Below are 25439 nucleotides of genomic sequence, written 5' to 3'. Positions count from 1 at the left end.
CTGTGGCAGGTGCAGCAGGCTGTGTAGCAGGTACAGCTGGTGCTGGCAGGGATGTGAGAGTGGTGGTGGAGCAGCTGTCCTGCCTAAACTTATATGGCCAGTAGCGGGTCTAGCAGTGTTGCTGTTAGAGGATGTGCCTGTTAGGGTGATATGAGCATGCAGTTAGTCTCCTGTTTGTCACATTGACAGACTAACATCACACAAATACATTGTGTGTGCCCTGGACTGCCAGTGCTGTCTGGTTGTCCAATTTTCTCTGATGCGTGCATGCACATATGTGTGGTGTGGGTGCACATTGGTTGTTGTTCTGCCACATTGACTTGTGGTTGTGTATGTATTGAGGATGTGCTAATTGTGATGTTCTCCCTTTACGCACATGGCCAGTACTCATGTGGCCATGTATGTGGCAATGCAGTTTGTGTACGATGCTTGGTTATAGCTTACTTTGACCACAACCCCTGGCCTCTGTGTGTGATTGGACCAGTTTGCTGTTGTCGTCAAGTCTTGTACCCATTTCCTTGGACATGTCTTCCTAGTCTGGATGGGGAATTTTCATTTGAATTCATGGTTGCCATTTAAATGTGGCTTGTTGTGCTCACTGCCATATCCTTGTGGCAATACGCCGGCCTTTGCCCCTCCAACTCCCTCAATCCCCTCCATATGCATAATGGAGCTGCAGGTTTCTTCCCATGGCATGAGTAACAGGGGTGAGGCCGTCACTCCTCCAGTGGCCAGGGATTCTCTGCAATGTGCAGCCAAGACATTGAGAACTCACAAGCGCAGATCGTCCCACCTCTTGTGGCAGTCTCAGTGTGAGCGGGGCACCAGACCCACTGCTGTCACCTTCTGTGCAACCTCTTGCCATATGACAGACTTGCGCCTCTTGCTTGTGAACCTATTATCAGTCCCAAAGAAGGCATATGCATGTGACACTATGGTGTCGGTCAGCGCAGTGAGTCCTGGCTCCATAAAGCCAGGAGCTTGCAGAGCCCGACCTCTGGCAGGCGAGATTTGCTGGTTCCAGACACGTTGCCAGGGTTTTCAGGAGTGAATGGCAACAGGAAAAGACCAATATTAAATTGATTGCAATTTCCAAAATGGCAACCGATGAGCTTCCAGTTCTTGTGATGACTCTGTTTCCAGTGCTGGTTATACTGTTGCTGATGTTTGCAGCATCGGTCGGCATAGTGAGTTCCAGCTCTGTAAAGCGAGACTTGCAGAGACGGACCTCTGGCAGGCAAGATTTGCTGGTTCAGACATGTTGCCAGTGTTTTCAGAAGTGGTTGGCAATAGGAAGTGCCCAATTTTAAATCGATTGAGATTTCCAACATGGCCACCAGCGAGTTTCCATTTGCTGTGATGACGCTGTTTTCGGTGTCAGTGATACCGTTGCTGGTGTTTCTGGCATCGGTAGCAATGGTGCCAGTGTTTCCAACAGTAGGTGTGCTGATATCGTTGTTACTATTTTTTAAATGGAAACAGCAGCAGTTTCTGTTTTTAATGGTATTTCCTTTATGCCGGTAATAACATTTCCGGATGAGAGGGATGACCGGCTCTGCAGAGTTTTAATATGCATGTGATTCTGGCACTCGGTTAGCCAGAAACGGTGCTACCAGCATGACTGAATCACCGGTTTCATTCTGGAAAACTCGTAATGAGGGCTAATATAATATACGATTTCTTTTTAAAGGTTTCTACTAGACAACAGATCACATTCATGAGTAGGTGTTGTGCAGAGGAATCATGTGGATGATATTTAACAATATCAATGAACTGGGCATCACAGTAAAAGGGCGGATGCTTGCTTCTCTAGTGGTTGAGATATTACATCACATTGTACAGACAATGCCAATATTAAACAAAATGGCAAGCAAAACAAGAATAGTTTTTAACAGCTTCTTAAAGACAGTTCCCTAATAGGTCATAGTAAAAAAGCCTCCTAATAAATTAAAGGTCCTGCAAACAAAACAAATAGTTTAAGAGGCATTGACACACACATATTGCAGTCTTACAGTGTGATTGAAACTCTTATATTAACAGAAACATTAACATAGCCTGACTAAACTTCCGCAGGGGTGGTTTTCCAATTGGGTCAACTATCTTTGAATCAGCAGTATATTGAATGGTCTTATAGGAAGTTTACAGACTATAGAGCATCACGTAGCAAGTATGACCTCAGAGGACATAGCTGCCACAATCAGAACCTAACCTGCCAAAAATCAATCTTGGTGAATTAAACACAAATAATAAGACTTCTGCGTCGTGCAACATAAATGTAAAAGGTGGTAAGGCTGCAGAGGTACAAAAGGGAGTTAAGGGGCGTGGGGGTTAAGAAATGGCAATCAAGGGTTCCTGTAGTAATTACCAGCACACAGCCGCATTAGGAACAATTCCAGCAGATAAAACGTCCCAAAAAACAGACGATGGACAGTCATCGGACTGCAGTGCAAGCTGATACGATCTTGCGTCTGCTCACTCGATGCACTCTTGTAGTGTTAATGCCAGCAATTGAATCATTTTTAAAGTGTACATCATGTTATGATTATATCAGGTTATTGACTAAATAAAAACAACCCCCAGTTCGAAAGGCATAGGTATAAGCTTATAAGTCACAGAAACCAGGGGGAGAGTATCTAAGAAACACAAATATTTAGCACTGATTTTGCTGCTCGTAAAATAAGAAATCGAATCTTAAAGGATTTCAAAAGGGCAAAAACAAGCAGACTTTATTTTTGTTACTATGTTCCCTGTGTAACATGCAAAATGTTAACGCATGTCTTTCGTTTCTTTTATGTTATGCTACACAACAAAACAAAAAAATAACAGTCTGCTTCATTTTTTGCCTTAGTGCTCACGTTTTTAGATCATACCGACTAGGACAGAATCCGTGTATTCCATTGCCTGTTAGCTAATCAGCCAAACTGGTACTAAATGTATTTGCACAATTTCTCTGAACCTCTGTGTTGTTATGCCATTATCCTATCCCGTCAAAACACAGTTTAGGAAAAATACAAAACTGTTCTGTGTCTGGAGCAGGATATTTTAACAGCTCATGGGGACTTACAAAGGGATGCTAACATTTGGTGAGGCCCGTTGCCCGAAATGTTAATTAACTTCAAGCATCTGGAGTGCAAAGCTTGCATACACACTATAGAATATACGATGCAAGTAGTAACAGAGGGGCCCTTTTTTCAAATGTAAAATTTTTGACAGGTGGGAACGCCCCCTGGTTGTCCTTATCCCCTCCCCCTTTTGATGTGGGTTTGATTTCTTTTTTATGTGGAATTTGATATCAATCAATGTTTTATATCAAAAGGTTTTGATATCAAATGTTATGCAGATTTTATATCTGTTTTATATAAACGGCTAAATAAAGTGTGTTTCTGTACTTTGATACGGTTTGATAAAAAGGTTATATCAAAATTATTTAAAGTGGATATCAAAAAGATTTTAATATGGGAGAGTGCGAGTGCGCTGTTGGTTGGTCGAGGGCAAAGTGAGTTGTGAGGAGTTAGACGGCGAGTGTTAGAGTTTGGTGACACGCAATGACATGGGAGTGGGTGATGCTGCGTGTGTGAATGTTTGATAGAGATGGATTATAAAGCTAGGTAGAGTGGGTGACGTCACGCAGTGCTAAGAGTTTTATGAATATAAATCTAGGTGAGCCAAATAACGTCACAACTTGATAGGGGTTTTAGTGAGTTTGAATGTAATTCTAGGGGGATTGCCGACATGATTTTATGTGGATTCAATATAAAAGGGAGGGTTTTTAGGCACGCCATTGTTGGTGGTGGTGGGGGCAGACATGCCCAGGCATGTATGTTTGTAAGGACCATGGAACCATTGAAAATAGAAGCTGCCAAAACAAGTGTAATGTTCCAGCACCGATGGGAAATGTGAATGTGTGGCCAGCGCGGGCGCAATTGTGCGCTTGTTATTTTTAAAAATGATTAGTAGAGCCATACCAGAGTACTTGCTGCAGTTAAATAGGCCTGTAAAATGTATGTGCTGTTGTAAACACGGGCATGTTTGTTTTTTTAGTGGTGTGGGTGTGTGTGTGTGTATATATATATAGCTGGCAAGGGTTACACATACACACAAACCGATTAGGAGATTTAAAACTGTTAACAAAATACAAATATAATATTTCCCCATTTCTTGAATACAGCAGAAATCAAAGGCCTATGCGCGGCTGCGGGCACTGCATTTCACTCATTGAAAAAAAGCTACAAAGTGTTTTGTTAAAGGCTTCAAGGGATGGTTCGGCCAAATTTTTTTATTTCAAAATATATAGGCAATATTAAAAAAAACGATTGGCATTTTTTTATTTCTAAGTCCCTATGTAAAATTTTGAGCAATTCAAGCTAAAAATTTGCAAAAGCAAGCACACGGGCGCATCCATTTTGTGAAATGGATGCCCGCCTGTGCTGGCTTTTGCTTTTGCGGCACTTATGAAGGAAAAGCCAGCCAGCTGTAGTAAACAAAAGCTACCACTGGGTGGCTTTTCCTTCATTGGTGGCGGGACTCGGAGGACGCGGACCGGAGACTACAGGCAGAAAAGCTGCAGCTGCATCTCGGTAAGTGCTATCTATTTATCTTTTAAAATAAGCACCAGCTGCGTTTTTTTTCTCTACGTTTTGCAGGCTCCTCCAGCCCGCAGCCTGAGAAACTTAGAAAGAAAAACCGCAGCTTTAAAAACGTTGTATTCATGTTTGTGGTCGCTTTTGAAGCGACCACAAACATAAATACAACGTTATTGTGTTTGAAAACGCTGCAGTTTTTCTTTCTAAGTTTCTCAGGCTCCTACAGCTGATTTCCCATTTGGGGCTCTCGGGCTCCCCACGGGGGGCCCTAGAGCCCCAAATGGGAAAGTAGATTTAGGCAGAAACACTGCAGCATTTAGCATTGCAGAAAACAACCGCGTAGTGTTTCTGCCTAAATCTGCTTTCCCATTTGGGGTTGTAGGGCTCCCCTTTGGGAGCCCTAGAGCCCCAAATGGGAAAGCAGATTTAGGCAGAAACACTGCAGCATTTAGCATTTCCCATTTGGGGCTCTCGGGCCCCCCGTGGGGAGCCCGAGAGCCCCAAATGGGAAATCAGCTGTAGGCAGAAACACCGCGGCATGTAAACACAACCGTGTTGTGTGTCTGCCTGCCTTGGCTTTCACTTTGGGTCTCTGGTGCTCTCCTCCCCACGGGGGGCCCTAGAACCCCAAATGGGAAAGCAGATTTAGGCAGAAACACTACGCGGTTGTTTTCTGCAATGCTAAATGCTGCAGTGTTTCTGCCTAAATCTACTTTCCCATTTGGGGCTCTAGGGCCCCCCGTGGGCAGCCCGAGAGCCCCAAATGGGAAATCAGCTGTAGGAGCCTGAGAAACTTAGAAAGAAAAACTGCAGCGTTTTCAAACACAATAACGTTGTGTTTATGTTTGCGGTCGCTTCAAAAGTTACCGCAAACATAAATACAACGTTTTTAAAGCTGTGGTTTTATTTCTAAGTTTTCCGGGCTCCTCCAGCCCGGAAAACGTAGAAAAAAAACTGCAGCTAGTGTTTATTTTTATTAAAAAAATAGCACTTACTGAGATGCAGCTGCAGCTTTTCTGCCTGTAGTCTCCGGTCCCCGTCCTCGGCGTACAGCAGTAATGAAGGAAAAGCCACCCAGTGGTAGCTTTTGTTTACTACAGCTGGCTGGCTTTTCCTTCATTAGTGCCGCAAAAGCCAAAGCGAGCACAGCGGCGGGCATCCATTTCACAAATTGGATGCCCCCATGTGCTTTCTTTGAGCTTGATTTGCTAAAAATTTTACACAGGGACTTGGAAAAAAAATAATTGCCAATCGATTTTTTTTTAATATTGCCTATCTATTTTTGAAATAAACATTTTTGGGCGAACCATCCCTTTAATTAAATGCATTTGTGCCAAGCTGAAAGACAGCGCCCTGCCCGTCTTGAAGTTGAGCTTAGACGACAGCGGACAGCCCATGGATCAGGGCTCTTGCTATGCACAGGGGTTTGACCAAGTATTTTAATTAGGTGTGACGTATTGACACTGTCAAGAGGCACATGGCTGAGTACTGCAGGCTCACACAATTTAAAGAGAATATCAAACATTTAAAATGATGGGGCATTCATGATAACGCCCCAGACCCCCACACGTGTACATCTCCTGATAAACCCAGAACCTTTTATTTGTTTTTATTTTTATTTTTGTTCGAAGAGGGTTACATTGAGACTGAACTTGTCAACAAACAGCGCATTACATCAACGAATACAGTACAAGGAAGTATACACTTATCTATTTACATATGTCATATAGTGTACATGTGTTTAGGATGCCGAAGGAGCATTGTTTTCTTCTTCAGGGAGCATGTTGCATTGATAAAGTCTGAACAGTGCCCATATGTCCTTGGGTCAGCATGCCGATGGTAAGGTTATAATAAACTGTTCCTCACATTCATTGATCATTGATAAGTCTTTCAAAAGTCTACCCTCCTAGGGTCTTCTGTGGATTTCCAGCATTTCAGTATGTTTCGCTTTACAACAAAACATGCCACGTTAAACAAACGTCTGCTGGTTTCCGCCACCTTGCCGATATCCACAAATAGGTACTTCCGTGGAGAGGGTGTGGCCAGAATTGTGGTGATGTCTTCAAGGATTGCTGCCACCTCCCCCCAGAATTTAGCCACTGGTGGGCAGGCCTAGGACATAGGGTATGAGTCTGCTTTAAGGGCATCGCACTTGGGGCATTTCCTGGTATGACCTTGTACAAACTTAGCCAGCCGGGCGGGGGTATTGTGAAGTTGGTTTAGTATCTTAAATTGGACCAGGCCTAGCCCTGAGTTCATAGAGACATGTTTGGTCAGCTGGCAGTATCTCAGCCAGGTGGTTTCACACATTCCACCCCCAAATCCCGCTCCCAGGACTCTTTAATGTTGTTACTCGTTTTGGAGTGTGTTTGAATCATGTTGTATAGTGCACTTTTGCTGTGCCCATCTGTTTCTGTGATGGCGCTGATGCATTCGTGTATGGGTGGTGCTGCTGGGAATGAGGGCCATTTAGCGGCAAAGGTGGCTTTCATTCTGTGAAATTTAAATTCTTTGAGGTACCCTCCACCCACTGCCTCAGTAAAGTCCTCTAGCGCACAATATTTGCCTCCCGGGAACATGTCCAGCATCGTAAACTGTTTCTCCGAATCCCGTGCCCCCTGTAGTGCCTTATCAAATGTGGGTGTTATGCCAGGGAAGTTCCATAGCGGTATCTCTGGGTCATATGGGGTTGCAAAATCAATTCTCCTGTAAATCTTAAACCATGCTCGTGCAGCAGTGCTCACGGGTCATATTTGCAGGAGTCTTTCCATTTGGGAACGAACAGCACTGCTCGTGGCTCTGAGGGGGATGCTGCATATCTTTCCAGGGGGATATGCGCTGCTGTATCTTCCAAGTCGAACCAATGTCGCGCAAAGTGTGCCTGTGATGCTAGATAATACATTTCAAAATCAGGAGAAGGGGAAACCATGTCTGGTACCTCTGCCTAGCGGGAATAGTGGTGACATAGTTTTGTTGGATAGTACTCTCGCACCTGAGCACGTGTAAAGTAGTCGGATACAAGTATTTTCCAAGCCCAAATCTCCCGAGGACCAAAAAAAGATAGGACCAAGAGAAAGAATCGAAAGCCTTCTCGAGAGACGCTACAACCGCATTTGCCCTTGGGTTTATTTGTGCCATCACTCCGAATAGCCGTCTCAAATTCAGGGCTGTGGACCTAGTTGGTATGAAGCCGGCTTGGTCGGGATGAACCTGTATGTGCATATAGGGCAATAGTCTGGTCGCCAGAATTTTTGCAAATATTTTAACATCTGTGTTGATAAGTGAGAGGGGTCTGTATGAGCCCATGTTTTGTGGGGGCTGCCGTGCTTGAGGAGGACCGTTATCACTGCCTCTCGCATAGTGTCTGGCAATATTCCTCGTTCCATTGCCTCTTCCCAAACTTTAAGCAGGGCTGGGGCTAGCATTTCTTGCAATTCTTTATATAGTTCAGCTCCCAGACCATCAGTTCCCGGAGTTCTACCTGGGGTTAACGCTTTAATCGCTTCTGTTATTTCCTCAAGTGATATGGGGGTGTCCAATAACATTCGTGTTTCTGAAGTGAGAGTTGGGAGATTGAGCGTATGCAAATAGTCCTTTATCTCTTCTTTTGATTTGGTGTCTTGGTTGTAATATAGTGTCTTGTAAAATTCGATAAACATATTGTTGATGTCTTGATCACAATTCGCCATATTACCACTGGGCGTCTGGATGGGGGTGTGGCGGCTCTCAGCCCTGAGCCAGAAATTTCCCAGCCTTATTACTTCCCCCATATCGTCGGGGCAGCCATGTATTGGACCTCCCGCTCAGCAAGTTTATTAAATTCACCCAATGTTGTGTGTATGTCAGAAAGGGCTTCTTTGCTATGTGTGGTGGTGTACTCAAACTCGACTACTTCGAGTTTAGCTTCCATAGTGTCTAATTCCTTCCTGACAGATCTAAGTAGTCCAGTGGACTTGGCCATAATTGCGCCCCGTACCCATACTTTGAATGTTTCCTATATCTTGGCATATCGGTCTACAGATCCTTTGTTTAATTGGAAAAATTCCTCTATTTCTATGTGTAATGATTCACAAGTGTGGGTCTCTTAACATAGCGGGGGGCATTCTTCATTGCTTGGTCCGTGTTGTTCTGTTGTGAATAGTTAAAGTGATTGATATTGGGGAGTGGTCAGAGAGCGTACGAGGGTACATCTCACAAGTTAAGACCATGTTTGAAAGAGTTGAGCTAATAAGCAAGTAATCAATGCGGGAGTCGGAATCGTGTAATAATGAATAGAAAGTGAAGCGTTGCTCCTGGGGGTGTAGTTCCAGCCATACATCTACCATGGATATTTGTTGCATTATTTGCCGTATGGCTAATGCCGCCTTAGTTGGGGATCGGGGGTAAGTTGAGGACCGATCAAGGGCCGTGTCAAGGATTGTATTGAAGTCTCCCCCCAAATTACTGACGCATCATCAGCAGTAGTTATCATGTTATGAATGGCGTTGAAAAAATCGGGGTCATCGATATTGGGCCTGTATGTGTTGACTATTACCACCTCACGCTCTGCCACCTCCCATGAGACCAATACATATCTCACCTGGGTATCTATCTTGGTGTCTCAAAGGCGGAATCCCAGTTTCAGGTGTATCAGAGTGGGAACCCCCCCTGGAATGGGATGAGTATTCAGTATAATATCTCAGTGGGCCCCATCTTGGAAGAAAATTAGTGCAGACCTGACCAGGTGCATGTGTCTTCTGCAGTAGTATGATCTGGGGGTTATGTCTGGTAATGTATGCTGCAGTTTTCCGGGCCTTTATCAGGCTATTGAGGCCACAAATGTTCCGTGAAAGGAGTTTGATGGTTATACTTCTGTTAACCTGCGCCATAGTCTTCCTTTATTACAGTTCTGCTATGTAGGCAATGAGGGCTGTCAGTCGTTACAGCCATGCTCGATGCAACTAAACTCTCTGATTTTAAACGGTTGCCAGTTATGGCCAAACTTTGTGCCCAACCCCCTCCCCCTCCCGCACCATCAAACCCAACCCGATGATGTGACCCACACCCAATAACGTGTGGAACGTTCCTGAGGGTTTCTTGTTGCAGTCGCATGGCCTCCGTCAGCAGAGGTCCAAAATCCCAACTTTAACAATTTATCATCGATTGGAGCCATTCATCCCTGTTGGGGGCCCCGCAGCAGGCAAATGGATATCTCAGTAGAGCTGGCTCAGTGAGCTGGGCCTAATCTATCATCATCTGGTCATAGTAGCATGTTCTGATTCCGTGCCTGATCTCTGGGGGAATAGGGATAGACGCCTCAATGTATGTCATAGCTTCGGTAGGGTTCTCGAAGAAGTGCGATCTGCCACCGTGTTCGATTCACAACTTCGCTGGAAAAATGAGAGCATAGAGGACACGGCGGAGTCTTAGTTGTCTCTTGACCTGTTTGTAGGATCTCCTTTGTGCCTGGACGCTGGTTGAAAAATCCAGATACATGTGCACGCTGTTCTCTTCATAGTGTAGGGTACCTTTTTCTCTGGCCATCCGCAGGATCGTGTCTCTGTCTCTTTAGATGAGTAAACGCACAATGATCGTGCGGGTGGTGCTCCAGGTTCGGGTGGTGTGCCAGGGTGTGGTGTGCCCTTTCAACGAGGAAGTGATCTGAAAAGGATTCTGTGCCTAAAAGTGTTTTCAGCAGGCTTTCCACATGTTGCTCCATTGGGCCCTTACAAAAGGATTCTGAGATGCCGACAATGCGGACAATGTTCCTCCTGGATCTCGACTCGAGGTCCTCGCATTTATCTTGAGTTTTGCGTAGTTCTCCCTTCAATTGTGCAATGTCTCGGCTGTGTTGGGTTATCGCATCTTAGTTTGTACTGATCCTGCTCTCAGCGTCTGTGATGCAAGCGCTTTCCTTGTCTACTCTATCCTTGAGGGAGCTGATTGTTGCCACAATATCGTCTAGCTTGACATTTACTGCTAGGAAGCCGTTTTGAACCATAGTCATTAGGCGATCTTCTCTCGTGTCAGATAGTCTCTCAGCAGGGTTATCTGTCCCCATTTATGTATTGGTGGGTGTCCCGTGAGGTTGTGAGCTAGCAAAGGAGTCCATGGGGCCAGTTTTCCTCACGCCTGTACTTTTCTTGTCCTGTCGGCCCATGTGTCGGTAGAGATACTCAAGAGTGGGTTACATTGGAATTAAGCCTTATATTGGTTGAATGCAGCTTATACAGGTCGGGTTCCTAACCTGCATGTTCCCACCCATTGTGTTCCAATTTGGCAGGCCTCTCTGCAAGCCACCAGCATTGTTGCCAGGGAGATTGGGTGCAGCGCCACTGGCTTGTGTCACATGAACCCCTCCTAGTTATTATCTCCCTTCCGTTAATGGTAAGCCTTCACCTGGGTCAGATCTCTGCTACGGGATGGAGAGAATGATTGCTTTTCTTTACGAGGTAGGCCCTTGTTTTAGTTGCAGCCAGTTTGGAGGGGTAATTTATCTTGTTTTCCACTTGCACCTCAGGGTCGAAAATAGTGGAAGAGGAGCCTCGAGTTGCTTCCTGTTGGGACGCTTCGTGTTGACTTGTCACTCCTGTTGCGAGCGCGGGAGTCCCCAACAGCAGGTCTTAGTGCAGGGGAATTCGGAGATGCGTGATTCTGGAAATTGGGGCTTGTTTAATGCAAGGCCAGGGGATGTCGGGGGCATGGTAGCCGAGAACATAAGGGCTATGGACAAGAATCACCTTTGCGAGTGTGGGCCTCTGGGTACCAAAAAAGTGCAGGCCCCTGGTTATGTCAGATGTTGCTGGGCCGTACCACCACACCCACTCCCACCGCCAATATATAGGGCTTCTAGGTATTTAGAGACTTTCTGGCTCTCACTTTGATGGGTTGTATCCTCCCACGTATTATGGGGACATTTAGAAGTGTCCAGTTCATGTTGGCTTCCACCCCTCGGAGCGGGGCGTGCGCCCTGCAGTGTTGGCAGGCCGTGTCCCACTCTCCGATGTGGTTTTGGCACGTCGATCGACCTGCCTGGGCCCCCTCTTCCTTGCCTAAGGATCTTTGTTTAGGTTGTTCCTTCCACTGCCTCTGTAGCGTTCCTCGGAGGGCAAGGATTATGCTGAAACGTCAGCCGTGGACTAGCCGGGGCCCAGCACTGATGGAGGCGACTGCGGGCCTCTGGATGTGAAAAATATAGACCCCTCGTAGTATTAGGTGCTGATGGGCCGTCTCACCAGTCTCTCGTACTCAGTGCCAATATGTAGGGCTCCTAGGTGCTCAAAACCTCCTGGATCTCTCCCGGCTGGGTTTTATCCTCCCACGTATGGGAACGTGGGAAACTTGTCTGTTTAATGATGGCTTCCCTCCTGAAGTGCGTACCTTTGCAATGTCGGAGGTCATGTCCCACTTCCTGATGCGACCATGGCTGGCCGTTCGTCTTGCAGGCCCTCCTCCTCGTGGTCTAAGGGTCTGTGTATGAATGGGCTCTTCCGTGGGTCCCCGCGGCGCACCTTGAAAGGCACAGATTGTGCCTAGGCATCGAGTGGGAACTAGCCGGGGTCCCCGCGTGGATGATGGTCTGCCCACTGGTGCGGTGTATTAGGAACCAGATGTTTCCCATGGCAGGTCGCCATCCGACACAGGATCTTGTTGTTGGCCCACGTAGGCCGCCTCTGACTGCTGTTCTGATGTTGTAGAGGTGCGAAGTAAGTGGGCACAACAGTGATTCCGCATATGTTGAACGCTCCTCCCATGCGTGTCCCTGTGCAGGTCGTGCAACCTCTCTGTGGCACAGGTCCTCTTTGGTGCACCGCGGCAGATCTCAGCCAGCGGGCATGCCCACCTCCATGGATTGTGCCACGAACTCTGCGGGGCTGCCACGGTTTTCGCCCAAATTCACTCCGGGTGTGCCGTGTATAGTAAGGCACCAGGCAGGAAGGTTATTTCCTGCAGCTTTGGCTCAAATCAGGATCAATTTCAAGACAGGATGTTCATGGGATCGGAGCTCTCCGATCAGGCCGCCATCTTGATTGCGCTCAACAGCGCCCTCCTTCAAAAACCCAGAATTTTAAATAGCTATTAGAATAGGCGGGACAAATTGGCAATGTCAAGAGGTCCAGGGCTGACCATGGATCTGGGCTCTTGTTATGCCTGGGGGGTTTAACCAAGCATTTTAATTAGATTTGATGAAATAACACTGTCAAGAGACCCAGGGATGAGTATAGCAGGCTCACACAATCTAAAGAGACAATATCAAACATTTAAAATGACAGGGCATTCATGATAATGCCCCAGGCACCCACACGTGCACTTTTCCTGACATACCCAGAACTTTAATAAACTATTAAACTAGGCATGACAAATTGGCAAGTTCAAGAGATCCAGGGCTGCATATCGCATGCTCACACAATCTAAGGAGACAATGTGGGACGTTACAAAATGACCTAGCGTTAATGGTGTCAGCTGAGTGTCACAAGGGGAAAAAGAACTACAAAGCCCCTTCTATGAAAATGCATAACTTGTTTTATAAAATAGGGGTCACCAGAACAATTGTAACAGCACCGGCCGTGCAGAACTGGATGTGTGAGGTGCAGCCAACCCTGTGAAGGTGAATAGCTAACCGGGAAAGCCCCCTCCAGGTGCAGCTCTCACCGTGAGATGGCTTACTGGGCTGGAGGTGAGCAGGCGTGGTCTGGCGCTGCAGACCTTTGGAAACCGACTCTGAAGGCTGATATCTCGACTGGAGCATGAAGACATCTCCCCAGGCCGAGCTTATACTGTCTTGACTTTGAGGCGTTGAACAATACAGCATGAATAAGGTGAGCGACATTGACCAGGGGCAAAGGGGCTTGCATATATTTTTCAAAAGGTGTTTCTGAAAGCAGGGCATTGTGCTTTTAAAATGTGAAATGGCAGTTTTAGGCTTAGGTGATCTGTCTTAGGAGGTATTGATAACTTCCCACTGTGTGAAAGATAGCTACAGACAATGAGCATGACATTTGAAATGTAAATATATGTGCTTCTCTGCAGGCCTTGCAAAGTTCTAGGGTTTTGGAAGCTTTTGTGCAGGGACAGAGTTAACTACCAACCACTAACCAAATACCTTGTATTTTGTTTCAAGCAACGGGTGTGAAAATATTTTTTAAATATCCGCAAGCTACTTTACAGCGTTCTATTTCAGTTAAGCGCTGCAGTATTTGAAAGCTTGGCTTTTGAGAGCTTTAGCAGTTTCTGAAATGAGGCGTTTAACCTACAGAGCCATCTGTGCTAAAAGAAGTCAGTTTGCATTGTTCACCAAACTTAGATAGCACACAGCTGGATATTTTACTGCTAGCCGCTGAAGCCCTAACCCTATCACATGGCTGTTGTTGTCAATTATGCACTGATCAAGCGATCCCGAATCACATTTCTGTGGGGCTGTATTGAACATTTACAATAGTCAAAGTTGAAATACATTTTGATAAACATAGGCACGGTGATGGCACAGAATATAGCTCAGCGTGTTAAGCACATACTGCAGAATTATGTATTATTACAATCACAAATTCCAGCATAGTGTGCGTGTGTGTGTGTGCGCACATGCATGCGTGAGTGCGTGTGTGTGTATGCACCATCTATTACATTATTTTCCCTGGTAATTACTCCACTGGCTTCTCTGCAAATGAAACCAAAGGTTCAGGTAATTTCATCTTTAATGCAAAGCTGTTGAACATTAAGGTGAAAAACGAAAAAATGTAGGCCAATTGTCTACCTCATACAACAGGTGCCACCATATATATGCAAGTATAGAAAGAGATTTTTCAGTAGGTGACATGTGGATTCTATTATATTTTGTGTTCCGGTATGAGCACGATTGCTCATTTGTTTTGCTCTACTTCTAGGGTCCAGAATTGGTGTCAAGAGCGACTGTTTGTATTTTGTATTTGTATTTAATTGGAACTTACAACATGTTTCGCCAAAGCTCTGAACACAATTTACAATAAAACGGTCTAAACAAGGTCTCATAAGATACAATAGAATGTGCAATCCAGTAGTTTAGGGAACAAATAGGAAGGAAAGAAGTGGGATTTTAAGTGAGAGCAAAAAATATGAAGAGAAAGAGAGGAGAAAATATTAGGAGGACAAGAGTTCCAAAGTTTGGGGGCAAGAAGGAAAAAGAAGCGGAAAAGGGAAGGAGCACAGGTTTAGCAGAAGATACAATATAAAGACTTTGGCCCTCATTACAAGTCAGGCACCATGGTCCATGCCGGATTCCACCATGGTGGATGGCGGAATTACCGCCCCATTCCAAGGTGAGTGGGGCGGTAATTCCCCATTCACCATTTGCCCTTCCCCATTCCCATTTTTGCCCCATAGGGCATAATGGGGATGGGGAAGGCGCTAATTACGGCACCGTAAATTACGGTGCCGTAATTAGCACCAAGGTCGCCTAGCGCCTTGGACTTTAACACCTGCAAAAAGCAGGCGTTAAAGTGTGAATCAGGCGTTAAGGGTTAACGGCGCCGATGGCGCCGTTAAACCCTTAACGCCTGACTTGTAATGAGGGCCTTTGATATTGAAGGGAACAGCAAGAGGAGTATGGTGAGACCAGAGTAGAAAGGTAAGGAAAATGCAAGTCCAGGATAGCATTTACAGACAATACAGAGCACATGGGACTAGAGATGTGACTCAAAAGGAAGAATATAGGATTTCTGTTTTGCACGGATTGAGATGTAAAAAGTGGATGACAACCAGGAGTTAATTTCAGAAAGGCATTCTGAGACAGAGGAGGGAAGAAAGTCAGAAAAAGAGGTGCAAGAGAATAAATTATGGGAGTTAGTATGGATTTGGCATGAGGGCTTAAAGGATTCATTGATGAAGGAAAGGGGAATAGTATAGATGGAAAATACAAGGGACCAAGGGCTGAGTCTCGTGGGACACCATAAAAGAGAGAGTTAGGAGAGGAAGCATTACCAGCCCAAGGAACAGAGTACGTGTGGTTATAGAAATATGAGTGGAATCATCAGGACACACAATCAGAGAATACCAGAAAAATAAAGGCACAAAGCAGAGTGGGTGATCAATAGTGTCAAATACAGCAGAGAGATCTAGGAGAATGAGAAAAGAGAAACACTTATTGCGTCTAGAGAAGAGGAGAACGTTTATGATATGAAGAAGAGCGGTTTCCGTACAGTGTGCAGGGCAGAATCCTGATTGAGTCAAAGGAAGTAGGGAGTGTCAATTCAGGTAGTAAGACATTTGAGAGTAGACAACTCATGGAGTTTGAGGTGCCATGCACTGACACCCATTAAACAAGACACTGTCAGGCAATGCTACTTTTATGAATAGCACATCTATCCCAAACGTTGCTTGTAGGTAGCATTTCATCTAAGTGCACATTGTGGCAGTATTATAAGGAATAGTACCATGATAGTAGCATTGTAAAAGTGATCACATATGGGTACTATTTGCCATAAGAAGTGTGTAATTTCTTTAACTGCTCATTAGCAAATACTGCACTTGGTAAATGGGGAACAGTTAGGTGAATAACCCTGTGCCCCTTCCCGCTTCCGCTCTTTCCAACTCCTAGCTCCCTTCCACTGGAACTGCCTCCACCCCCACATCCGCTCTTCTCCTCCATACACTCCCTTTCCCTCTTCTCTAAAATCGTATCTTTTCCACTCCCCTCCCTAACACCCTTTGCTTCCTCTCCTTCTTCTCCCACCGCTTCATTCCTCACCTCTTACTCCTGCTCTTCCTTACCCTCTCCATCCTCTCTAACCCCTTCTACCCCACCCCCGGCTCTTATCTAGTCTTACTCTTTCCTCTCTTCTTCCTCACACCTTCTTGCCTTCCCTATTACTTCCGCTCTTACCTCCACTAATGCCTCCCATTCCCCCGCAGACCTCTGTCCCTCTCTACTCCCTCCTCACCTCAGCAATATTGTACATTGTTCCTTATACTGTTTTCATGTTGTGATTCAATTGCCATTTTATGCTTGTTGTATTTTTGCTTGTTCTCATGTAAAGCACTTTGGATTAAAGGGCTATATAAATTCAATAAAATACAAATACAAATACAATATTTCCAGAAGCTAAAAGATCTCTCTGCACGAAGACACAAGGTAATAAGTTGTGTTATGTTTGACCTTCGCCTTTAATGCCTGTTTAATTTCTGGTCACTATGCCTGCTCATGGAAATCCACAATCATGTTTCCAATTTAAAAAAAAAAATACATCCCACTATTCCATCATCCTATTGCCCCATATCTCTTGTAGACACTTATTTTAACATTTTTGGATGTGCCCTGTTAGTCTTGGCTTGCAGAAGGGTCGGTCTTGGTGGATATTCAATTTGTTTTTTGCCCCAGATTGGGAACAATGGAACAGGTACTTAATTTGTATCTCTTGGTTTCTAATTTTGTGTTTTTGCAAGGGAGAGGCAGTCTACCTTGGTTTCAGAGACCCAAGCACGACCTTTGACAAATTCGATAGACTAAAGTTGTGGGCTATGCTTGGGTCCATGTGGTGTCCAGAGGCAAGAGGTACTTCTGGAGATCAACACGGAAGATAGGGCAAGTGTTTGCATTGGACTGTTAGGCAGAATTACATGCAGTACCCTTTGGGAACACTAAACACAATTAAGACTACAGGTGTAAGCACAATCTCACGTTTGGTACAAGCCTGTACTACACCGTTATGTGGTAGCAGTGGCTGGGCAGCCAGACTTATCTCAAGAGGGATGTGATCAGTACAAGATGTTACACAAAGGACTTGTAATCACAGTAGTTCAAACAAACACTATTCAAGGTTTCTTGGTAAAAGAATATACATTTTTTTACACAGTCAGTTGGAAAACATTCCACTAGTAAGACGCAGTTTAATATCACAATGTAATACACTACAGTACACAACCAATCCGTTTCTGAACAAGTTAGGCTCTCCTGAAGTGGGAGCAAAATGGCACTTGAGTAACTTTCAAAAGGGGTAGAAAGACAAAGGTTAAAAGAATTAAAGCACAATTAGTTTATTTATTTTTATTTATTTATTTATGTATTTATTTATTTATTTTTTATTTATTTATTTATTTATTTATTTATATAGTGCTAAAGCCTGCAGGCATCAGAGCGCATTCCAAAAAGACAGGACAGTGATTACAAAAACGGGACAAGAATAGACACAAAGAAGATCGTATCATGGGGAGCTGAGAGAGGTCGCTAGTCCAGTTTATTTAAAGAGTAGGGTCTTTAACTTCTTTCTGAACAGTATGTAGTTGGTTTCTAATTTCAAGGACAGGGCAAATAGTTTCAGTTCACTACAACTGGCAATGAAATTCAATAGGCCTGGGCCAAAGTCAATGGTTCAGAGTCTTGGATAGGATAGCACAGTTCTGGTAGTAAACAGTTAAGTCTTTGCCAATGTTCGAGGAAGTAATTTGCCAGAAAAAGAGTTATATGTCGGATTAGGAGCGAGCAAGACTGCAAAGTTGCGAAAGTTTCACAAACTTTCACCACAGCAGAAAAGATTTCCACACCGCGTTTGCACAGTACCTTAGGTATGAAGAAAAGCTGTAGCTGAGGCAGTTTTTCCTGGCAGTTCCTGCAGATCTCGCTGTTCCTGAGCTTCAGTCGTGGGGACAAGAAGGATGACGTTGGGAGGTTCCTACACTGCCCAGGGAAGAAGCCACAAGCTTGGCTAAGTGTCGGTTATAAGATGTGACTGCCTTAAAGTCCACAAACTTGTATCCTTCTCACTGGCTATCTGGTTTTCAACAGCACTCTGATGACCAGCATGGACATGGTGTCCAGGTGGCTTACGACTTGGTTGTTCCCACCAGCTCAAGGGAAGGAGCCGTCCTTGAAGCAGCTTCTCTGTCGATGGAGTTTCAGGCAATTCGGACCTGCAGTAGGGCTTCACTGGGCAAAGCAACAGTCCAGGAGTTGCAGCAGTCCTCTTCCTTCAGCTCGTCTTCGGTTCTTTCATTCCAGTGGTCGACTCTGCCTTCCGAATCCCAGAGATCTACTTTTAAACAGTTTTCTCCCATTCATTCCAGCCTAGCTGCCACTCACCAAGCAGGGTGGCTGTCCTTGCCGGACAGTCAGCCAGCCAATCACACCAGAGTGCATTCAGGTCTCCTAGGAGACTAAGCAAAGGGAGTTTCGGGCACCTCACTCACATCCTGTCCACCCCAGACACTCAGGCTCCAGAGGAGGGCTTCAGCACTGAAGCCCGCCAAAGGGCATCGAACAAAGGGACCAAACCTGTTTTGGCACGCAGAGTTAAACACAAGAAGGACATTTCCTAAAAGAAACAGTGACAAAAAGTGACCAGAAACATGGCTGACCCGATTTTTAGCTACCAGTGTTCGCGGTCGGGAAAAATCATGGTAGTTCATTCTAAAACCACTGCCACCATCCATTCCAAGAGGAAAGGGCAATATTTCACTGTTACATGAGTGTTTAGATAAAGGGGATGCTAGGCAAACCCCCCAACACTCTAAAGGAAGATAGTGTGTGCTGGGTCTATGAATTTTAAAAACTAGCAAAGTCATTTTAACTTGACATGCTCTTGGAGATGGTAGTTAGTCCCATAGAAGGTATTTAAACCTTGGGGAGTCTGAAAGACATCCCTGTGCCACTGCACTGAAGGTGCTGTATGACACACAAGAAAAAGATGATGCCTATGGAGTTATTTAAAACCCCATATCCAAAGAACACAAATGTAAAACACACATTAAAATACATGAAAGAGTGGGAAAAAAGTCTCACACACTTTCCAGGTAAAAATGTATATCCTAGAATTCCAGCAAAGTTGCTGGCGGTCTCAAAAGGTAATGGAAATTAGCACATTCTTGAGAATTCTCCCTAACATGGACCAGGGGGTAAGGGTACAGAGTGCTTTAATGTAGGGTTTGGGGTTCGGCAGGGGCTTGTGCTTGCCCCCATATTGTTTACACAGGCTGCTGAAGGCCTTTGTGGGAACAGGCATGAACTATCTGAGCCTGGGGGGAAGGGCCTTCCTGGTTCTGTCCTATGCTGATGACACAGTACTTATGGCCAGAACCCCTAGGGCCCTGCAGGCCCTTGTCGATGCGTATGCAACTTTTATGACCGGTCTGGGGTTGAAGATCAATTTCACTAAATTGGCAATGATGGGGTGCACTGGAAGGAAGTGGCCCCCAAGATGCGTCCCATAGTCTGCAATGTGGAAATTATCCCAAGGGTAGTAGAATTTGACTACTGGAGGTCCGGTTTTCAGATGCGGTGATGGGAAATGCCCATGTGAAAAAACAGTCATTGAAAACGAGTCAATATATGGCTGGTATAGCCTGTTTTCTATTAAATTGCAAGGGTCAGCATATGCAATTGGTTCTTAAGGTCTACACTACACAAACAAAGGCAGCCACCCTGCATAGAGCACCTCTGTGGGGCCAAACTAAGCCCAGTGAACTACAGGGAAAAGAGAATCAATTTTCAAATAACTCCTAGGACTTCCCAGCTCACCCCCTGTGGAACTGGTGATGCATTACTGGGAGGATGGATGGGCAGGCACCCCTAGCAATCTTTGGGTAAGAATATGGGCAAATAGCATGCAACTCTGTGTCATTTCATCATTAGAAGCACGTTGAATAAGGAAACTTCCTCCCGCCCTAGTATTATCTTCTCTGCAATGGAGAGTATATAAGCAGGCAGTACGTCAAGGGATCTCTGATAAGTGGGCCCCCAAAGCACAGGTCACATATCCAGAAGGTCAACACAGGTTGATCAGCAGGGTACCAATATACAGCCTTATCTCATTTGGGCCACGATAAAAGCAACATAGATGGCTCACAACAAGGGCTATGTTTGACTGTCATCTCCTAAGGGGAAACACCGAAAAGTGGTCAGGATCCCCAAATGATCGTAGCTGCCCAGTGGCACCAAGAGAGGATCTGAAACATTTTATATTTTTTTGCTCCGGGTATGGGGATATTAGAAAAAATACTATCCTGCAGATTTTTAAGCTCACCAATATTCGCTGCTACAGGCCCGCTTTGCTGTTGCTTCTGACGGCGGAATCAGAATTGACTGCCTGGGCCCTTTTGACGTAACTGGAAAGTGCTATGTATAGAAGAAAGGGAATTTTAAAGGGATAGAATCTGTTTAATTGTTTTGAGATCTATGCTTCTAATGTTTTTGTCTAAAGATATAAAACTTGTTATGAAAACTGTTTTATCTACATGCTGTATTTTAATGTCTTTCATGCTTTGTATTGTCTGTGTTTGATAGATGTTTTATTTTATATCCAAATAAACATAATGAACTGAATAAGTTATACTCTCAGTAAAATTCCCTTTGACATACATGAACCTTAATGGGCAGAGAGCTTGTGTGTACCAAAGATGCCCTATCTACGTTCATCTGCAAGATTTCTCGTTTCATTAGAACCTGCTCCTGACATAGGTGGTTGGATAGCACAGCGAGTAGAGCACTCACTTTGACATCTGTGCAGACCCTGCTGATGCAGGTTCAAATTTCAGCAGGGCCAAACTCAGCCTTTCACCCTTCCGAAGTGGATAAATGAGCACCGCATACGGTGGGTAATAGTAAGCAGCGCTCAGATACCTGAGGATTGGTCGCACTAAATGCTAAATTATTATTATGGGCATCACTTCTGAGAGATTTCTTCTATGCATACTGAAGCATTATGTGCAGATTCTGGGTAGGTCAAATAGCAATACATTATCTATTTCTTTATCATGCCCTTTCCATGGTAATTGGGTATGTCAATTTGCAGTTGTGGTACAATTGTGTGTGCTTTTAATCCAAAGGTTCTACACAATTTTGAAACTCAACAATACTGTAAAAAATTCTACTTTCACAGTGCACAATTCCACTGAGGTGCAATCAAATGAGATGAGGCCAACATGGCATTGAGTGCCGCTTTCAAGATAATGCTCAACACTGATTGAGACGTGCCAGCTGACATGGTTGGAACTGTGGTGGAGACCAACCAGTGACAGCAGTGAAATCACCAGTTCAATAACCTTGTACGAATTAGTGTTGGTCAATTACGCATGCGATCAGTCAGTTTTGATGATTGCAAATTCTCTGACTGTGCTTTGAACGTGTGTTTCTTAACTTTACTGGCCAAAGATGATCACTGCAGTGCTGAAACAATTCGTGAATTTCTAATTTCAACAACTATGTCTTCCTTAACCCTATAATCCAATAAAGGCACATGGATAATAATTTCTCAGAAAGAAACTCCTCTAAATGTATTTTAACAATTATGAGGGGATACCACTAAAGAAGCATCTCATGCATTGATGACTTTCCCAGAGATGACCAGTAACCACAGGTACAAAACTTCAGGCTGTCCCCACAGCAGTAGGTACGTACCTCAGCAAGCAGGCAAGGCAGCAGGGTCCCTTGTTGCCAATGATGCAAAGTGTCATTTCCAATAGAGATGACAGGGAGACGCAGGTTCAAAAGCAAAGCTTCTTTATTTGTTACAGTTCAGGATACATCAGACCCAAAGCTTTCCGGACACAAGACTCAGGCATGGTAAGGGACCATCCACTGGCACAGATTCTCTAACAGCCAGCCTCTCTCCAATTGTCACACTTAGCAGTCCACACTTACACCACTTTACACTCTCAGAGGGCAAAGCAGAAATAAAGCACATTCCACAAGTGGACCAAAAGAAAAATAAATAAATCAAACAGTCGACAGTATGATGTCTCAATATTAAGGTTGCTCAAGATGATGTCTCTTACAGCTGCTTGGGTTCACTCCCCATATATGTCCCTGTCTCTATGAAGCAGTAGGAGCACTCCTTTCTCGGGTGAGTCTTTTGTAGCTTGCATGTAGTGTTAAGCCTTGAGTGAAGAGTAATAGTTGCCAATAGAAATTCAATCAAAGGTCGGTTCTGATGTAGGCTTCAACAAATACGAGCCAACTCAGGGATTACACTTGCACTCCACTAGGACTGTCCCCTCCTTCCTGTCTTAGTGGCCTGACACTACTGGCCACCAAATGACTATGACTTTTCACCATAATGTACCATCACATGCTCATACCAAAGAGGACATCTCCTATTCTCTTGTATCCTTCTCTCCCTCCTCTTTCTTTGTTTTTACCTCGTTAACACTATACTTCCTGACCATTTTGCCACACCTCCCAGACTCATCTGCTATCGACTTCAGTTTCACTTTATTATCCTGACACTCCTTTTCATACTTCCCATGGCAAGGCACACTCTTTCTCCAACGTATCACTACCTACCACCTCATGTGATCCTTCCTTTAGTATAAACCTTCTCTCCTCCTCATTGTAACCTCCATCATCTGCCCCCCTTAATCTGATGTTGCCCTTTCCTTCTCTTTCATACAGCTATCACCTTCCTTCAATCTTCTTCTAATGTGCTCTTTTCCCCACTTCCTTTTTGTAATGACCCTCTAAACTCTGCCTAATGTTCTTTCTCTTTGTCCCCCTCCTGTCCCTTCCTAGTAGCATCCTCAGACCTTCTAAGGTTTTGCTTCTATTTCTCTAAACTCATAGCCTCATCCTCCACTCTCCAGTCTCCTGCTTGCTACTCTTGCATGTGTATCAACTGTCTCCAAATGCATCCTTCCTCCATCTCCAAACACCCACTCTTCTCCTCTGATTTCCACAACTTACATAGGTTTTGACACCGCCCCCCGGAAGAGTGCACCACACATAGATCCACCTATAATTTAATTATTTTCCGGTTGTGACTTGGGGATTGTGTGCAAAACATTGATTTCAGCTATGGCTTCTGTGTGTACACCACACTGGCATGCACTTGTGAATTGTCCATGCAAATAGAATGACAGCACTCACACTGCACACCTACCACTGCTGCTCATGGTCCACTTTGCTGCTGATCATTTTCTGCCTGTAGTTCCTGTTGTCGCACTTTCGTACATAAAATCTGATCTCACACGATAGTCGTCCTAACTTTGTAGACACATTCTCAAATGTTGGGAATTGCTTGATGGAACAGAAAAAAAGTACTCAGCACCGCAGTATTGTTTTTACCAGAAACGACTATAAAGTCCCATACAAATGTGCTGTGGATGCAGCCAGGTGTTCCTCTGCATATAACCACTGCACATCATCAGGCCATGGCCGGTGGCACCCAGAACCCTTCCCTACCGCAACACCGACCAATAGGTCACGCTACGAACTTTGTGACAGTGTGTATGTTTGCATGGGATTTTATATAGCACGACCCTAGATGCAAAGCTGCGCAGCACTATACAACCAGGGTAATCACTAATAGGATATAATAATATTAATACAATTCAAAATATTGTATTTTCATTGCTCTGTTAGAAGGATTTCGAGGGAGGGCATATTGATGCTTCAGATACGTCCTTTTGGGTCAGCAAAATGTTGCCATTTGTCATAAAATCTCCTATTCCTTTTATATTTTTGCTCCATTGCAAAGCCTCCTTTTGGACTGTTCCAAACATTATCAGTGGTTCGAGTAAAATAATTGTTTTCAATAACATAGTATACATTGGGCAGGTGTTGTTCCATTTCGGGATCAGTCCTTTTAGGCAGAGGAAGAGGTAGGAGACTGCTAGCCTAGTTTAGTGAATAATGAACATAGACAGTTCCCAGTCTCACTGCGCTGAACAGTGCAATAGTGACAGGCGTTCTAAGTAATTCAAAGAAGGAGGGATTTCTCATGAGTCCAATGAGTTTAATAACGAACAGCTTGACACGTGTCTCAAGTCATCACTGACTCTTCATCTGAGGCTGAAAGTTTCAAGAGCTAGCCTAACCAATTAAGTATATCGTGGCCAGTGCCAGATGCACTATCTCACTGCTTCGCAATTGCGGAACTCTGTAAATTGCTGCTGAACTGAATGAAAGTAAGCCCAGTTTAGTGAATAGACTTTAGATGAGGGTGAGATAAGAAAGATAAGTATTGAGATGAGGCAGAGGTAAACAACTAAAATAGGATTTCGATTGCTGAGAGGGGAGAAATTGAAATTGAAAAAAGGATAGGCCACATTTGTGTTACTTCACTACTTCTACTATTATTGACCCTTTTACATCCCAGTGGCCATGTTGCATGAAACAACGGTGTGGTATTTTTCTCTCCAACATTGAAAAGTAATAGCACACACATGTAATACACACATGTATTTCATGCATCTTTGTATCTTTTTATGATGTCACTGCAAGTTGCTATTTTTCATTTGTATGTTTCAATATTTATGTCGCATTTGTGTACCACATATCTCATATGATTATAGGTTATAGAAAATAAATAATTGTTTCCTAACATTTAATATACAGACACAGTGAGTGGTTATTACCTCCAGATTCATTCCTTGGATCTCTTACTTATGAGACCAAACTTTACATTTGTGGACAGACCTAAAACTCTGTATCTGTCCCCCCCCCAATATCTGGTTTTGTGGGAAATTTTTGCTAGTAAGGGTACACATAATTGTTCATATGTTCTTCCTCTCGGCCCAGTACCCTTCCTACATAAGGCCGTTCCCTATTAACCTTTGGGTTTTTTTGTTACCACTATCTGCAGTCATACATTGAAATGGCCGTTAATGCTGCTATGTGTACTTTTTTTGGTATGGAAACAAGGGTGTGTGGCTGCCTACCGGGAGTCTTGTGTCTGGTGCGGTGCTACCAATCTGCCTCCCACAGCCTTAGTGCCCAAAAGGCCTGACACTGCTGTGAGCTGCTGGCCCAGAAGGCAGTGTGCTGACGGGATTACCAGCAACATTTACAACAGTGCCAATCCTCCTGTGTCCATATCCCCATTGCATACTATGGCACTTCATGGTAAGGGGAACTTGCATTTTACCACCACCTGGCTTCCTGGGCCGCACCAACCTGCAATGCCTCTGTGACACAGGTAA

Source organism: Ambystoma mexicanum, chromosome 4p, assembly GCF_040938575.1.
Source record: "Ambystoma mexicanum isolate Mex_15411 chromosome 4p, UKY_AmexF1_1, whole genome shotgun sequence".
Lineage (NCBI taxonomy): Eukaryota > Metazoa > Chordata > Amphibia > Caudata > Ambystomatidae > Ambystoma > Ambystoma mexicanum.
This window is presented reverse-complemented; position numbering follows the sequence as displayed.